The 19183-nt window shown below is 44.5% G+C and overlaps 1 long non-coding RNA gene across 1 annotated transcript; it reads left to right on the plus strand.

The window, feature by feature from the left end:
- Positions 1-11428: 11428 nt before the first annotated feature.
- LOC309495680 lies at positions 11429-14941 on the plus strand. The gene is made up of 3 exons (XR_014204787.1): positions 11429-11509; positions 14610-14702; positions 14829-14941. It is a non-coding gene; the product is annotated as an uncharacterized lncRNA (long non-coding RNA).
- The last annotated feature ends 4242 nt before the right edge of the window (positions 14942-19183 follow it).

A 19183-nucleotide genomic window follows, 5' to 3' on the forward strand; every position in this document is an offset into this window, starting at 1 on the left:
AAAGCCCAAACGGAGAAGAGGCAGAGAAACGTACTTGGTTACTTACGTAACCTCGGTTCCCTTAGAGATAAGGGAACGAGTACTGCGTTGCAAATGCTGTGGGAAAACTCCTTTTCTCGAGAATATTGAAGCCTTTATTTTAAAACACATTGCTGCAGCACAGGCGAGAGCATCATGCTCGCGCGCTGATAGGCTGTGCTGAGGCAACTGCACGAACCAATGGCGAGAAGGCAGAGGCGCGCGAACCAATCAGAGCGCTTGGCGCCCTGCCAGACTCGAGCGCGCCAAACAGGCCGTGACAGAAGAGTATAAATACAGAGAAAACTCGCCATATGACAGGTCTAATCGACTGAAGCGAAAAACACCTGATGTAAGAGAAATAGCACGGCAAGGTAACGCAGTACTCGTTCCCTTATCTCTAAGGGAACCGAGGTTACGTAAGTAACCAAGTACGTTCCCTTACGAGAACGTTCTCTCGTACTGCGTTGCAAACGCTGTGGGAACACTTTAATAAAACTATTAGTCTTGTGGCTACTCTGAGAGTCCAGGGAGCCCCGGGACTATGACAGAGTAGCCCGAATACCACAGACCAGAACGTCGGGCCTAAAGAGATATTCATAATGTGTACATAGAGCTGGACCGAAAGGGCCAGTCACCTAAGTATAAAACCCACATAACTCGAGGTAACAACCATGTGTCTGAGTCAACACTAGCCTGGGTCCACAGAGCCAGGGCCTAGATGGAGAGAACTCGTGCTTGCAGAGCAGGGACCTCTAAGTTATAAAACCTTGCAAATGTGGACGGAGCGGACCAGCCGGCCGCTGCACAAATGTCTTCGATAGGGATACCACTGGACCAAGCCCACGAGGAGGCCATGCCTCTTGTAGAGTGAGCTCTAACACCTATGGGACAAGGGAGGCCCAGTGAGGTGTATGCCAGAGCAATGGCGTCGACTATCCATCTGGATAGCGTGAGTTTCGTGACCGGAAGACCCTTGGTCTGGCCCCCGAAACAGATAAAAAGCTGTTCAGACTGTCTGAAAGAGGCAGAACGCTCCAAATATATTCTCAGAGCTCTGACGGGGCAGAGCGTGTGAGCATCACCGTCTTCTCCCGAGACTGGGAGAGCTGACAGAGAAATAACCTGGGCTCTGAACGGAGTTGAGAGCACCTTAGGTACATATCCATGTCTTGGCCTAAGGAAGACTTTAGAGTCGTTAGGGCCAAACTCAAGACAGGAAGCGCTCGTGGAAAGCGCTTTTAAGTCCCCTACTCTTTTAACTGACGCCAGTGCCAACAGCAGAGCGGTTTTCAGGGAGAGGCGTTTTAGATCAGCCGACTGAAGTGGTTCAAAGGGGGGTCCCTTAAGAGCCCGTAGAACCAGGGAAAGATCCCAGGCCGGCACTGAAGGTGGCCGAGGCGGGTTAAGCCTTCTAGCACCTTTAACCCTCTGAGGTCGGCAAACGCGCCCCCGCGTTTTGCTGGATTTTCTTCACATTGTAGTACAATAAACTTAAATTACTCCGTCATTTATGGTTATACAGAAAAAAGAAATATAAAAAAAGAATCTGTGATATTTCTACTTTTGTATGTGTCCACTTACAATCAAATCAAAACATTGTGCTTTTGTAAAATAAAGAAAATAAACAGGGTGTGCGTTCTGCCTCTCCGTCGCGGTGAACTTTTTTTTCTTGAGCACGTCTATAAACTGAAACAAAACTCAGCGAATACTTGTCACACATTTATGAGCCATATACCTTTATGCACATTTAAGTGTGTACTTTTAAATGATCGGATTCAAACTGAAAACAAATATTCTCTGTTTAAGTAATTTGTATAAAACCAACAGGATGTCCAGTATCTCAAACGCTTGCTAATTACTTTTAATTCGACCACGCCCACTCGCGCAAAAGTGATTCACATGCAAATCTCCACATGGAACGCGAACGCCCTCGTTACCTCAAACACAAAACACCAAAACACTTCACAAGTCTCTGCTTTTCGTCGAGTTTGGAAGACACGTCTGAGCTTACATTGGATTTACCCCCAGAAGAAGAAGAACGCGATTTGAAGACAAGAAAGATGTAAGGTAAGAAATTCTTACTTATTAGTTTATGGTATTGTTGCATAAACTTCACATTGCAGTTGAACTGTTGCTAGATATATGGTGAATATTATACTATTTAGACCCGTGTTTACTGTTAAATACTGTTTGTGGATATCTGCTCAAACATAGATATGTATAACCATAATGTTTAATATTTTGGAGCGCTATGGCGTTTGAATGTATCATATTTTGGAGCGCGCTGTGGGTTTGAATGTATCATATTTAGGAGCGCGCTGTGCGTTTGAATGTATCATATTTTGGAGCGCGCTGTGCGTTTGAATGTATCATATTTTGGAGCGCGCTGTGGGTTTGAATGTATCATATTTTGGAGCGCGCTGTGGGTTTGAATGTATCATATTTTGGAGCGCGCTGTGGGTTTGAATGTATCATATTTTGGAGCGCGCTGTGCGTTTGAATGTATCATATTTTGGAGCGCGATTGCGTTTGAAAGGAAAAATTCACCAACCATTAGGCTTTATGTTTTTACTATTATCTCATTTCATATCATCATAACGAATGGAAACATTTGAAGTAACATAAGATAATCAATATATTTTTCTCTAGCATTGTTACTGAAATCTTTTGGAAGATTTATAGGCTGCTATAGGTAATTGTTATAATTATTTTATGCAGTACTGCACATAGCTTATGCCTACAAGGCACAACAAACATGGTGTTCATTATATTATATATTGTTGGAAACATTTGTGTGTGTGTGTATTCTGTGAATTTTAAAAAGCAATTTTAACCAGAAAAATCTAAAATGTATTCCCAAAATCGTGCAGGCCTAGTTTCTCTTGATACGAGTATGTTCACTTTTTTTCTTTTCTTTCAGGGACCAGATGCAACTGAGTCCTGCTGACTTCAACATTCACATGAGTCTCTGTACATGAACATGGTAAAGTGAAAATCAAACACCTTGGAAATGAAAGGTATGTACAATGTTTTTAGGAATGGCACAAAGGTCTCTGTCTTTGGATCATTGTTTTCAATGTGCTCTTTTGTCATTTGTTGTGTATTTTTGGATTATGTTGTGTTGTAAATAAATCCAAACAATCTAAAAGCCATTCTTTTTTAAATCTCCTCATTCTTTGTGCAAGGTTGCTCTGAATGACAGGGCCTGATCGCTCCTAATAGGGCAGTTAGGGGAGTGTCTTTGTCTTTCTCAGGTGTTGAAGGCTTACATATTCATGAGATGATCACGCCTCTTCGCATATGGCTCTTCACACAAAACACGTCTTAGAAATTTTAAATCAATATATTGTCTTATCTGAATGAGCAGTCAGGGTGATTTTCACATAGTTTTGGAGCAAATATTCTAGGCTACGTGATACAATTTTCAAAAGTCTTGTGAAGAAATAATCAGTATGGGTTTCATGGCCTTATTTCAGTGACAATTTTTTTTGGTATTTTCACAAACCACTTTGCTGATATAAGTGTGTGGGTCGAGGTTCCGAGCTAGACACCAGCTGGAGAACACTGACCATTTAAGGTGGTAGAGACGTCTACCTGAGGGGGTGCTGATATATTATTGTAGCAGAGTTTGTGCTAAATACAGTGTAATACGACTTTAGCCATGACAATGTCACAAGTAACAGAAATAAGCACAAATGTCAGAGCATGTCAGAACACCTCCAGGGCCAGAAAACAGCTCAGACCTCAGAGGGTTAAGGAAGCGAACTATAAGGTCGCTTTTACCTAAAGAAGATCCGGCTACCAGTACGTGAAATGCCGCAATGGCTGCCACATACACCTTGAGCGTGGAGGGGGAGCGTCCCGCGTCCAGCATCTCCTGGAGAAAGGATAATACCATAGGTACTTCACAAGTGTGTGGGTCGAGGTTCCGAGCTAGACACCAGCTGGAGAACACTGACCATTTAAGGTGGTAGAGACGTCTAGTAGACGGAGCTCTAGCCTCCATAATAATATTTAGGACACCCTCTGGGAGGTCCTGGGGTACCCGTTGAGTGGCCACACATGTAGGGCCCACAAGTCGGGACGGGGGTGCCAGATAGTCCTGTTCGCCTGAGCCAGGAGGTCGCTCCTCAGTGGAATAGGCCACGGGTCTATTACAGACAGTTGCATCAGCTCTGGGAACCAGGTCTGGGTTCGCCAGAGGGGGGCTACCAAGAGGACTGCGCACTTCGTGTTCCTGATCCGTTCGATGACCTGAGGGAGCATCGAGACCGGAGGAAACGCATAAAGGGGAAGGTTGGGCCACTCGTGGGCCAACGCATCCCTGTTCTTTGAAAAGAAGATTGGGCAGTGACAGTTGTCTTCTGAGGCGAAGAGGTCTACCTCTGCCTTCCCGAAGACCTCCCATAGTAGGAGAACCGTCTGGGGGTGGAGTGACCATTCTTCTGGGGGAACGTTGTCCCGAGAAAGCATGTCTGCTCCTGTGTTCATCGTGCCCGGCACGTGAGCTGCCCTGAGCGAGCGCAGGTTGGTGTGAGCCCATAGCAGTAGCTGTGTGGCTATGGCAAACAGGTTGCGGGACCTGAGGCCACCCTGGCGATTTATGTAAGAGACCACTGACATATTGTCCGTCCGGACCAAGACGTGGTGTCCTGCCAGGTATGGAAGGAAGGTTTTTAGGGCTAGAAAAACCGCTCTCATCTCGAGGCAGTTGATGTGTAGGCGTTTCTCCGAGCTCGACCAGAGGCCTCGTACAGGGCTCCCCAACCGGAGTTGGAAGCATCTGTCGAAATGACCCTCCTCTCTGAGACCACCCCCATGCTTACGCCCTGCTGGTACCAGCTGGCTTCTTTCCAGGGGGGCACAGCTCGAATACAGCGCTGGTCCACCCTGATATTCAAGAGGCCTGAGCGCCAGGCGTGGGGTGGTACCTGAGGTGCTAGCCACAGCTGAAGAGGACGCATACGCAGTAGGCCTAGTTGGAGTACTGATGATGCTGAGGCCATCAGGCCCAACATCCTCTGAAACGTTCGGAGGGGTACATAGGAGCCCTCTACGAACGACGCGGCGAGCTGCTGAATCGATAGAGCACGGGCCGAGGTGGGCCGAGAACTGTTCCCAGGAACGTGATACGTTGGCTGGGCAACAGAATACTCTTGGAAAAATTCACCCTGAGCCCTAGGCATTCCAGATGGCTGAGGAGCCAGGCTTTGTGAGTATGGGACTCCGCCTCTGACTGAGTCAGAATGAGCCAGTCGTCGAGGTAGTTCAGAATGCGCATTCCCCGCTGTCTTAGGGGGGAGAGAGCTGCATCCATGCACTTCGTGAATGTACGAGGCGCCAGTGCCAGTCCAAATGCTAGAACTGTGTACTGGTATGTCTGCCCCTCGAAGGCGAATCTCAAGAATGGCCTGTGGTGGGGGTTCACTTGGATGTGAAAATACGTGTCTTTTAGATCTACTGAAAAGAACCAATCCCCTGGGCGAATCTGCGCCAGGATGTGTCTGGTCGTAAGCATTCTGAATGGCCGTGACATGAGGGCCTTGTTCAGATGTCTGAGATCTAGAATGGGTCTCAGGCCGCTGTCTTTCTTCGGAACGAGAAAATAACGGCTGTAAAACCCTGACTCACTTTGTGACGCGGGGACTGTCTCGATAGCCCCTTTCGCCAGCAGACATAACACTTCGGTGCGGAGGACGTGAGTCAACGTGCTCTTTACTGAGGTTTGGATAACAGCGCGAAAGCGCGGAGGTCTGCGGGCGAACTGAAGCGAGTAACCGCGCTTTATAATGTTCATCACCCATTCTGAAACTCCGGGGATGGCCTGCCAAGCCAGAGCCCGATGAGCCAGCGGTATGATCATATCTGATGACGGAACGCCCAGAGTCGGGGGTTCGACCTGACATGAACTTAACCCTCTGAGGTCTGAGGGGTTTTTGGGGTCCTTGAGATGTTCTGACATGCCCTGACATTTGTGCTTTTTTCAGTTGCTTATAAACATATTAATGGCAAAGGTATAATTACACTCTATTTAGCACAAACAGGGCTACCATAATATGTGAGCAACATGCATGTACATGTTTGTATTTTTGAGAGAATAATGTTTATGCATGGTTATTGAAAAAACTAAAAACTAAAGTTTCTGAAATAAGGCCACAAAACACATACTAAATACGTGTCAATAAGACTTTTGACTAATTGATGTCTTTGCCTAGAGTTTTTTCTTCAAAATGATGTGAAAATCATCCTGCCCTTATCATTCACATAACACAATACATTGATTTAAATCTTGTAAAACACTTTTTGTTTGTAAAGGCAATATGCGCAAGGGGCGTCAACCATTCAACAGCATCATGCATATGTAGTGGTTCACACCTCAGGAGACAATGGGGCCCGCATACTTAATGAGCCATTCATTCAGGTGTGTCACCTATAGCCACAAGAAAGAATGCAAGAGCAATATATATATATACAGTATATATATATATATATATATATATTCTACCAAATTGGTTCACAGTTGGAAGCATGTCAAATTTTTTTTTTTTTTACAAATTTTGCTTGCAAATTGTATAATATCCAAGGAAAACATGTCTATTAATTGTGCAGTTAATTCTCATACTGTATTTTCAGTTTTGGAATATGTATCCTCTCCCCAAATTTGTCAATAATAAAACACAATAAAAATTATTTAAAGAAAATGCTTATATTTACCTTTTAAAATTTGTTTACATCTACCTTGTAAATATATATTTTTTTTATTAAAAAGGTTACAATTACAACAACAATTGAAGTGTAATCTTTCTTTGTAAAAACTAAAGTATACATTTTATCATACATATTTCAAACTTCGAATATAGCCTACATTGACAAAACATACTATATTTAACATATTAGCAAAAATTGCTTATTTGAGGTGGCAGATATTTTACAGTAAAAATGTGTAATCTATCCAAAACTAATCAACGAAATGTTGTCTTTCATATGTCTGTAACATAGGTCTTTCGTTTTTATTATAAGGAATATAAATGTTAATTTGCAGTTTAATACGTTGCTTATACAAATACATTTTATTTCAACATATTTCAATCGATTTTACTCAGTATAGCAAAATAGTTTGCTAAAAGCAGATCATTTATTCACACACAGAAACGCAATTCAAATTTAAACCGTCTTTTTGCGAGTTGTGGTAAACAGCGCATCTCTGCCGTTCATTCATTCACACAGAAACGCGATTTACTTGAGAATGAAAAAAAAAAACTTACTACATTATTCCATCCGTTGCTCCTCGAAATACCAGCACTTCTGAGGTAAGTTTTCCATTATTATTATTCCTCACAGCGCTGCGAGACAGTGTAGACAAGTACACTTATCTGAATAAACTTGATGTGTTTTCTCGAGCTGATATGTGGGCGTTCACAGTTTGTATGGGATCGTCTCAGTCATTTGCGTTTGAATAGCGCGCGCTCTCCGTGGGCGGGGCCGATTAAAACGTAATTAGATGAGATGAGCTCGACTGGAATCGCTCTCTTTTAATACAGATTTCACAAGATGAGAATATTTGTTTTTTATATAAATTACTTCATTTAAAAGAAGAGAATTCAAGCTTCATGCCTGTGTGTCTGTATGCCTGTTTGACTGAGTATTCGGTGAGTTATTGTTCATTTTCGGACGCGTTTCAGAATGGACTTCACTGGCAGAGAGAAGGCAGAACTCGCTTCGTGTTTATTTTTCTTTATTTGGCAAAAAGCACAACACTTTGTTTTTATTGTGAGTATACACAAAAATAATACACATTTAACAGAATCGATTGATGTATGAAACTCCTATGGAAAATCAAAATCAACAGAGTATTTATGAGTTTCTTTTACATTGATAAAAAAAAAGCGAGCTGGTATCGCCGGCGATACCGTAGACCTCAGGGGGTTAAGAGAGAAATTTTGCTCGATTTGTGCTTTTTGTGGGTCGCTGTTAAAACAGCGTTTGGGTGCAGGGGTGCGTGACAGATGACGGGCCCATGTTCTGCATTTAAAACTGCTCCAGCCACCTGAGCTGAAGAGGGGGCTGTGAGCAGCACTCGAGCGGTCTTCGGGGCAGGTCCGGCCGCGGCGGGACATAGACCCCTCTTTCTGCCGGCTAGGACGGCTTTTTGGGCTCATGGTCGAGCGTGAGCTTCGGCCGGGGCCCCTGGCGCTTAGGGAACGGGTACCGTTTTGCGGGCTTCAGGTGCTGGCTGGTTTCAGCCGCTGGGCGGGGCTGGTGAACCTGTGGCACTGACTTTTCCGGCCGCGGCGTGCTCTTGGGGCGCCGTGAAGCCGAGCTGGAGCGTTCAGGAAGAAAGTGCTTCATTGCACTTGAAGCTTTCTGAGCCTCGGTGAAACGCTCTGCGAAGCCGCTGACAGATGGGCCAAAGAGACCAGTTGTGGAGACCGGAGAATCGAGGAAGGCGGTTTTGTCTGCGTCCCTGATTTCAGTTAAATTTAGCCATAAATGGCGCTCCAAAACCACCAGGCTGGCCATATTGCGGCCGAGGGCTTGAGCAGTGGTCTTTGTAGCCCGTAGCGCCAAATCCGTAGCACTTCGGAGGTCCTTAAAAGCGTCCGGGTCAGGTCCTGACTCATCCATAGAGCGGAGGAGCTTAGCCTGGAACACTTGAAGAGTCGCCATGGCGTGTAGTGCAGAGGCGGCTTGACCGGCGGCAGCATAGCCGAAAAAGTCCTGCACGGTTTAGATGGGTGCACCGTCTTTGACCTCCAACTACCTGCAGTGGGAGGGCACAAATGCGCGGCGACCGCTTCTTCAAGTGGTGGGAGAGACACATAGCCCTTTTCCTCAGCGCCGTCAACAGTGGAGAGCGTGGAAGAGGAAGAGGAGCGCGTTCGCGCTGAAAAGGACGCGCGCCAGCTTTTAGTGAGCTCTTCGTGGACCTCAGGTAGAAATGGAGTGGCGCGCTGGCGAGGGGCCTGTTGGCGCCCCGGCAGGTACCACTCGTCGAGGCGGCTTCTGGCGGGTTCAGCTGGGGAAAGCCAGTCGAGTCCCAGCTCGTCGACAGCACGAGACATGAAACGGAGAAGTTCGGCGTCAACACTCGCTCTAGTGTCGAGACGATCAAACTGAGAGGAGGGGGCGGGGTCCGCGGAGCCCGACCAATCCTCGCTCTCAGATGCCGCCACAGAAACTGCGTCATCCATATCTTCAGCAGATCCGCCGAACGAAACGAGTCCCGCCGCTTCACGTGAGGGGCGTTGGTCGCTTCGAGCGAACAGAACTGGAGATGGGGGTGTGGGCGAAGCACGCGGGGAAGGACCCGGCGTGCATTCGCCGAAATCACCGCGTTCAGGGATCCTCTGATCGCGCCGTTTCTTCCTACGGGGCTCGCGGGGCGCCGAAGACGGAAGATGGGCGGGTTCACTCTCTGAAGTAGCGAGAGCGAGTCTTGATCGGAGGACGGCCACAGGCATGCCGTCGCAATGTAGACAGCCGCCTTTAGTGAGCGCACTGTGTGTGTCTATCAGACACGTGCAGGGAAACCCCGCAGGAATCACAGATGGGAAGCGGCATTTGAAACAACGCTGCACGCTGTGAAAACAGCGATTTGCTCTTTTAGAATAATAGAGAAAGGATACTCGTCGGATGCCACAGGGAAACGCTGGCGATCTGCCGAGACGCGAAGCTGTTCCGCTGAGAGGCTTTTCTACGGCAAGCGGCTTCCTATCCGGAGAAATCAGCGACGAGGTGAGTCTCAGAGCTGAAGGAGATAGATCTGTCATATGACGAGTTTTCTCTGTATTTATACTCTTCAGTCACGCCCTGTTTGGCACGCTCGAGTCTGGCAGGGCGCCAAGCGCTCTGATTGGTTCGCGCGCCTCTGCCTTCTCGCCATTGGTTCGTGCAGTTGCCTCAGCACAGCCTATCAGCGCGCTCGCACGAGCATGATGCTCTCGCCTGTGCTGCAGCAATGTGTTTTAAAATAAAGGCTTCAATATTCTCGAGAAAAGGAGTTTTCCCACAGCGTTTGCAACGCAGTACGAGAGAACGTTCTCGTAAGGGAACAACAGAGCCTATATTCCACTCTACAACACCAGGCCTTTGAGTGACAGCCTAGGCTGACGACACATGCAGAGCAACAGCCAAGCAGCTTCAACACACTGATGATCTACAGAAGAACTGACATCCCTTCCCTTACGGGCACCCAACCCAGTCTCACGGCAGTTTGTGATATAGTCACGAAATTTTATCTATTGATTCGTGTTCATGGACACGAATTTCCCCTTTTTTTCGTGTCACTCAGCACGACTTTCAATCTAATGTATTTCAATGGGACGTATTTTTCGTGCCTGCAAATCTGGGATGACGAACCCCAGACATGTTACGCGCCTTTAAAAAAAATAAAAAATGTACGCGCCTTTTAACAGTCGCACAGGAAATAGGAACAACGTGAATCTGTATTTATTTATCCTAAGTATTTATAAGAAGATGGGAATCACTCACTATTAGGGTAATTAATAGGGTAAATAACACTACATAATTAGCATTTTCTGTTGTTCTCCCTGCAGATCCTGTCAAACACATCACCTGTCCGAACCTATAGCCACACCTGATTTCAAAACCCAAAGGCACTTTTAAGAGCCAACCTCTATCTCTTCTTTATTTTCTATATCTCACATCCTCTCTGTTCTCAATATCTATATTTCTGTCCATCTCTCCATCTATCTCACAGTCTTTATCTATTGCTCGTTCTTTTCTCTCTGTCTGTCTTTGTCTACTTGTCTGTCTTATCCATCTTTGTCAGTCTGTATCTGACAGCATTGCAATGGCCACCAAGCATAAACTTGATTCACAGGGTCCCCACTACCAAGAAGGGAGACGCATGGCACTGGAGCTGAAACATGAACACATTCTAGCTGAAGCCAGGGTTAGAGTTTTTATACACCTCAATCATTTTATACTTGAACATAACAAATTAAAGTAAAACGTGATGAGGAATGTGTAAGAAGGATGAGTGCAGAATATTTTATACAGGTATATTGCATGATGCATCCTACCATGCTCTGTGGCATGTGTTAATGAGGGAATATAATATAATAATAATAATATATGCATTTGGCAGACACTTTTATCCAAAGCGACTTGCAGTGCATTTACAGGGACAATCACCCAATCCCCACCATCTCCATTATATTTTGGAAGAATGGAGTTCCATCCCTCCGAGTTACAGAGACTTGGAGAATCTATTCCAAGGCTCATTTAAGCTGTTCAACACCTTACTAACACACTATGTTGTGTTTTCCTTTCACTAGTTACCTGCCTTTTGGTTACAGTACTTTTAACAACATCAGTCTTACAAGAAATATTCACTCCAATACACAGAGAGCAGCTGATGAGAGGAAACGTGTACGAGACCCTCCACACACCTCTAAAAGGGACTCTGTAGGACGTGGTAAGCCGAGGGGGAGGCGAGGAGGGCGACGACAAGCCTCCGCCACAGGTTATATCTGAATTATTTGACATTTGTTGGAATTTACTATGTCAGTGTTGTACCAACTCAAATTAGAACACTAATTGTTTATTGATATTTTTAAAATATTCAAATATCTAAAAAGTAGATAAACCTTTTAGTGACGCTATTGTAGAAGACATTTCCAAGTTGTAGCAACTATGAAAATGACATCCGGCCAGATGTTCTGCATCAAGTGAATCATGAGGTTATCAAACAGACCCCCTCCTCAAAATAAACAAACCGCACCACGCGGTGAGCTTCAAACAAATACAAATCACACATCGGCTCCAGCTAGTCGGCAACTTTTACGGCTCCTCCAACATTTTATAGCACCCTAGACAGAACGTTCTGCATTCCAAACCCCCTTTCTCTCTGCACCAAAGAGATAACGAAACTCTATATGACATTCAAGACTGAGAAGTCACCACACACACAAACGTGTATGTAACTCAGATGTTCTGAATTAGCGAATCATGATTTGCTAATTCAACCTTTTTTTTGTCAGAGGAGAAGACAAGAGCTTCTGTTTTGACCGCCTTAGGGTCAATTCCCTAGTGCTGAAACCTCCCGCAGCACCGCGTGACTTTTACGCCACACACACACACACACACACACACACACACACACACACACACACACACACACACACACACACACACACACACACACACACACACACACACACACACACACACACACACACACACACACACACACACAAAAAGACTTTCCTATCAAACACAGACTCTGAGATTAAAGTCCTACAAAGAACCCAAATCTAATAGCCATTACGAATGTTTTTGATATGTATTTTTATGTGTGTATAATTGGCCAGATAATGTCTGAGGTATCTATGCAACGTTATTATGTTAATCAAAATCACTATGCTAGTGATTATGAGGAAATTATGTAACCCTGTATTTCTGTCATGCAAAAACGTCATTCGAGGTGTCAATGTAATGGGAAAAACATGTCGGAGTCGAATCCTGACTGCAAAGTACAATAATATGCATTTATTCTAGGAAATACCATATTTTCTAGATATGAATGTTAAATTCGATCTCTCACATGTTTGAGTCAAAGTAGGCGTTTCTTCACAAACAAAGAAACTTCTTTCCAGTGCTTCAGATCAGCAGATCCGATTTGCTGTTGTCCCAAAAAGAGGGCGTAAGCAGATGTCTTTTAAAAGTAGAGACCCTCTCCTCTGATCTCTCGCTCAACTCTCGCTCTCAACTCGGACCCACTTTCAACCTTCACGAGCAGCGCTTCTCCTCTACGGAACCAGGGGAACAGGCCTTGGCCTCCCTCTCTCTGGGACGCATACCTCCACGCCATATAGGAGCTGCCCTGCCGTCCTTTGCAACTAAGTTCATACGCGCCTTTCCCCTCCACAAGGGAAATGATCTGACTTTTCTCGGTAACGTTACATTCAGTGAGCCTTTTAAGCTTCCCGCGACACCAGAAGACGCAGCACCCACAGGACACCGTCCGCGCTTCCTGCCTCTCAGCATCGAACAGAGAACAAACTTGCAAGTAGGCTGATCATTCTAAAAGCTGATTCCAGGTGTCTATTGAAATTAGGTTTCTGTCTGTAATAATTACCAGCTACTTTCTCTTTCTCTCCTTATTTTCTCTCTTTCATTTCATTCACTCTGATCACGTTAATTCTTATGTTCTTGTTTGTTTTATTGTTTGCATGTTTACGTATGTTTATAGTTGTAGCTTATGTAATAACTCTTGACATTTATTAATACCCATTCATACTTTGACTGTCTCTGTATTTGAAAATCCATCTTTATAAAGTCAATGAAAATGCAAAAGATCTAATTAAGCTACACGCTCGATATTATAGACTGCTTTGAGTAGTGTTAATTCATAAACCCAGAAAGTTTTATGTTCACGGCCAGAAGATACATTTTCTTGGAGTTTGTAAACGGGATACCCCTTCTTGACTGTGATAATCTTACATTTATTCGCTGGACGAATGACTGATGACTAGACCAGTTACAGAACAAGGTAATCTCGATAATTGATAAAGTAAATGTATATGCGATTTATGAATTATGACCATGAGTTATGATTATTAATAATTCCAAATTCCCTATATCCTTGAGCTAATTCATATTTACCCAGAGTCATATATACAGTTTACGTTACAAAGTACTTAACAGAAATATGTCTGGTTTCATAAATTGTTCAGTATATAGGTTGAAAAGAAGAACATGAATGCAGTGTGATAGCCTAAGGCTATGTTCACACTTAGCGTCTTTTTTGACAAGAAAAAGTTGACAACAGCGTTTTTTTTGCAAAAAAAAACGCTGGCAGCGTTCGGTTACAAATAGCAGCCGAGCGCGTCTTTTGTTGCTATAACTAACACGGCTGTAACACAGTCTCACCCCAAAACGTCATATACTGACGCGTCTTGACCATGCGTCAACATACGACGAAAAGGGTACCCCTTTAACGTCAATATGAGACGCAGACAGAAGCGCACCAGCAGCGCCTCCTAGCGGTACCCTAACGCATACCTAAACCTACCCATAACCCGAATCGTCACATATGGACGTTATGGGGGTACCCTTTTCGTCGTATGTTGACGCATGGTCAAGACGCGTCAGTATATGACGTTTTGGGGTGAGACTGAACAAGAGCTGCAACAGTAGCCTAGTGCTGTGTGATGCAAAAAATGTCGAGAAAGAGAAAGTTGGCTCTTGCGTTGGCTTTTGAAGTTACCGGGGAGGAGAATGTCGGTTCACAAAGACGTTTGTGGGTGCACGACAGACAGTTGTTCTTGTTGTTATGGAAACGACAGGTCTCGCTACTCGCTTGTCATTGGTCAGCTGTCAAAAAGGCGCTTGACGTAGGGCGTTCTTTTCAGAAAAGTTTAACTTTTTTCAACTTAAAAAGACGCTCTGAGCTGCAGAAAAAGACGCCGGCGGTGGCGTCTAAAAAAGCGCTCAGGACTTTTTTGAAAAAACGGTTCACTCCATAGGGTTATAATGTAGAACAGACGCTGGCAGTTTGAAAAAAGACGCTAAGTGTGAACATAGCCTAACTTGTTCTTATTCTTCTATGTGCTGTTTTACAGCCACATACCCCACGGTTGAGTGCTCCCTGTCATCCAGTGTGGAGGTTCCACTTACTGCAACCTCAACAAAACTAAATCCTCAAGAGGAATTTGGTAATTCACAGTGATGAATTTATGCATGTATAAAAATACATAAAAATAAAACGTGTTGTCAGGTGACTTTCAATTGTTCCTTATCTAAATGATCCCTTACCGCTTTATTTCGTATTTTCTTTACAGAAAAAAATATGGAGAGGCTCTCTGATATTTTGGCGTCATGTCCTTCTGCTGCTGAGCCTCAAAGAAGCTCTGCATCATCATGGTCTTTTCGGCAGCAGAAAGCCTCAGAGCGCTGGAAAGAAGCAAGACCATACCACCTAAAATGCCTTATTTCAAAAGAGGCTGTTGGTCATCCCCTGTGTTGCCTTTGCAACGAGCCTGCTGTTATTAGGTTGGTTTTCATTAATATAAAACTTCAATTACCCAGGGTAGGTTTGCTGAGTGCCCTGCTTTATAGGCTAAGATGCATGTCTTTTGGGATGGGAGAAGACTTGGATACCCAGATGAAAAACACATTAATGAGAAAAGTAAATCTAGGACCTTCTTTCTGTGAGGTGACAGTGCTAAACACTGAGCCACTATGCAATCCTTTACAATAAAATCAAACCTAGTAAAATTGAAATAGCTTAAATTGAGAATACTGTACTTTATATGAGTTATTCACCTGAAATAATGTATTATATTATAATATTGTTTTATTTTCTCCTTAGGTGCAGAGAGTGTCTTCCTGATGAGTGGTTCTGTGGGGACTGTGATGTATTGCATCACAAAAAACAGCCACTCCATAACAGGGAATGCGTGATTCGTGGTTTTTTTGAAGCCATTCCTCCGACCTCATGCATCATTAAAGGGGAAGATGGATATTGCACCCATGAGCAAGGTACGTTCTCACGAAAGCCCTAATTTTGCTGTTCAATGTGGGTCTGCAAAAAGATACAGATAATCTAAATTATTGGTTTTCCTTTTTTTTGCCAGCTTGCATTTTGCCAACTGTGAAGGTGCCAGACTGCTCCTGTGGAGGAGCCACAAACTTCACTGTGTTACCAGGCAAACCAGTGATTTTAATTACCATCAATGGTAAAAAACAAAAACAAAAAAACCATCAATATTTAGATTTTTTTTGTAGATTTGATATTTTTCACACTAGTGTGCTGTGGCATTGTGCTTACGATTTCAGAAGTGTCAAAACCGAAGAGTAAGTGTAAATGTTATTACCATATTATAAAATTTCTTTCCATAAGCAGACAATATCACAAATACTATTTCATTCTATATATTTTCCAGTCTGGACCTATCAACGGCGATGCACTGCAGCGCAGCTTCTTAGAGCTTTCATATGCATCATTTGAGGAAGACCAGCTCTGCTGTAGTGCTCCTTTCACTTGCCCAGCCTGCACGCCGGAAATGTTGGCTGTTTCAGCAGATGGAAACAGAAAGCTATATCGCTTTCGCCGAAACGGAAGGTGATCTTTCTTCCAGTCTTTTTATTGATTTATTTTCTTACTTTATATATTTCATGGATGGATTTCCTATTTTTCTTTCTTCCTCAGCTCTGATGATCCTGGCTTTTTTGAGGGGCTCTTTGTGGCTGAAGACAGTGCGGTGTCTAGATTTGTCGACACCATACAGAAAGCAGTGAGAAATACAAGTTGACAAAATAGTTGTTACAATATTAACCATAACCCCCAATTCAACTACTTCTGCCTACCAACTACAAAATCAAATTGAGAGAATAAATGCCATATTGAATGACACCATTGCTTTTATTTGATTTGTCGTGTTTGTTTTGTGTGTCATAGACACAGGGAAGAGGCACATGTGGGGACTCCCAGTGGACAGCAGCGAGGGAAACTTCAAGGAGGGCTTCAAAATTGGATGAAGAGGGGATGGAGGTTGCTGTGTGTTGCCATGGACTCCTTCTGAAAGCCCTTAATATGTAGCCTGGCAAGCCAGACCTACATCAAGATGTTTAGTCTGGCAACTCACCATAGACACGGCTCAATCCGAGGGGTGGGATAAACGGCTGTCTTTCAAATTCCCTCTGCACGCAATAGGACAGCGCTTCCACCAACCAGAGCTTTTTCCTAACAGCGGAGCTAACGTTAGTAACGCCATATCTGGCCGGCAAAACGACGAACACATCTTCCTTTTTTTAAGAATGACTTAAGTGCCGTTCTTTGCTCTTTTCTCAAAGAAAAGCTTAACTCGTGAGAACGAGTTAAGAGTTCTATGGTGAGAACTCTAATCTCTTCTCTAGACATTATCTGCCCTCTCTCCTCCAGGCCAGCACGCGCTACTCCCTCTAACCCCTGGTTATCTGAGGTTCTTCGGGAACACCGGACCGAACTCAGGGCAGCGGAGAGGAAATGGCACAAATCAAAAGACGCATCTGACCTGAGTATGTATCAATCTCTCCTCTCCTCCTTTTCTGTTGATGTTCATGCTGCAAAATCTTCATACTTCCACAACAAGATCAACAGCTCCTCCAACACACGATTACTCTTCAAGACATTCAACTCTCTCCTCTGTCCACCTCCACCACCACCCGCCTCCTCCTTAACTGCCGACGATTTTGCGCACTTCTTCACCAACAAAACAACAGCTATCAGCAGTCAGTTCTCAGCTCCACACACACAGGAACCCAGACCGACCCCTTCCACAGCCAATACCCCTCTGTCCTCCTTTTCTTCGCTAACCGAGGAAGAAGTATCTACACTTCTCCTCTCCAGTCACCCTACCACCTGCCGGCTTGAAGCCCTACGGATCGCAAAAGCTGCTTCCAAATCTTCAGTCCTCATTCTCCTGGATCTGTCTGCTGCCTTCGACACGGTGAATCATCAGATCCTTATGTCCACCCTCTCATCACTGGGCATCACAGAAACTTCACTCCACTGGTTTGAGTCCTATCTCACAGGTAGGTCCTTCAAGGTCGCATGGAGAGGTGAGGTATCCAGAGCACATCAGCTGACCACAGGTGTTCCCCAGGGTTCAGTTCTTGGTCCCCTCCTCTTCTCCATCTACACCACATCACTGGGACACATCATACAGGCACACGGTTTTTCCTACCACTGCTATGCTGATGACACGCAGCTCTTCCTCTCCTTTCAACCAGATGATCCCACAGTAGCTGCACAGGTCTCAAGCTGTCTGGCGGACATCTCCACATGGATGAAGGAACATCACCTGCAGCTCAACCTGGCAAAGACTGAGCTTCTCGTCCTCCCTGCAAATCCATCTCTACAGCACGACTTCACCATCCAGCTAGAGTCATCATTAATCACCCCATCAAGATCGGTCAGAAATCTTGGAGTAACGTTTGATGACCAGCTGACCTTCACAGATCACATTTCAAAGACAGCTCGATCATGCAGGTTTGCACTGCACAACATCAGGAAGATCAGGCCTTTCCTAACTGAGCATGCAACACAACTTATCGTCCAGGCCCTGGTCATCTCTAGGCTTGACTACTGCAATGCTCTTCTGGCTGGACTTCCAGCATGTGCAACCAAACCCCTACAGATGATCCAGAATGCTGCAGCTCGTCTTGTCTTCAACGAGCCCAAGAGGGCCCACGTCACTCCTCTGTTCATCTCTCTGCACTGGCTACCTCTCGCTGCTCGCATCAAGTTCAAGGCACTGACGCTTGCTTACAGAACTATCACAGGCTCAGCTCCCTCCTACTTTCACTCACTCCTACGAGTCTACATCCCTACCAGACACCTACGATCGGTCAACGAGTGACGTCTCGTGGTTCCATCACAGAAAGCCACAAAATCACTTTCCAGAACATTCTCATTCACAGTTCCATGCTGGTGGAACGCTCTCCCCACCCTCATCCGGAATGCAGAATCCCTGACAACATTCAAAAGACAGCTGAAAACCTGTCTATACTGAACTAAGGCATGCATGTTACATATTGAGTGTTGTAATATTCATTTAGTTTAGTGGTGTATTTTTTAGTTTTCTTATGTATCAATTTGATAAAAAAAGTAAATGTTTGTAGTTATTATGCAAGATTGTCTCATGTGTGCATATAACTGTTATTGATTCTTAGCAAACATTTCAATCAAGAAACAAGTGCATGACCAAGTGATGTTGACTATGCGACTGCATGAGGAAACAAGCGTTTTGGTGTTGGAGATGGCACAACACTGCACGTGGTTGCAGAGCCTGGCAATGGTTCTCAAGAACAAGTTGGCTGAGGAGGGTACGTTTAATTAAAACCCTGTCCATCTAATGTGTAAAAAAACACACAAAAAAACACACATCAGTCTCAGTCACAGAACTTGGATGGAGTAGAATGGTTATTGCTCTGTTTGCCGTGGTCATTTGGCATGTACATAAAATGGGGATTAAAGTTGTTACTGTAGCTATGGTAACAAGTCAGTAAGGCTAAAAAGATTCACATTTGCTTGAAAGATGTGCAGATTTGTTGTACTATGGCTGTTACTTGAAAGTGGAAATGAACAAAAGAATTTTGAACATTGTAATTTGTGTCCTGATATGTTACATGGGGTTAGCATAACATCAAGATT

Source organism: Leuciscus leuciscus (genome assembly GCF_965113295.1).
Source record: "Leuciscus leuciscus genome assembly, chromosome: 3".
In the NCBI taxonomy this organism is placed as follows: Eukaryota; Metazoa; Chordata; class Actinopteri; order Cypriniformes; family Leuciscidae; genus Leuciscus; species Leuciscus leuciscus.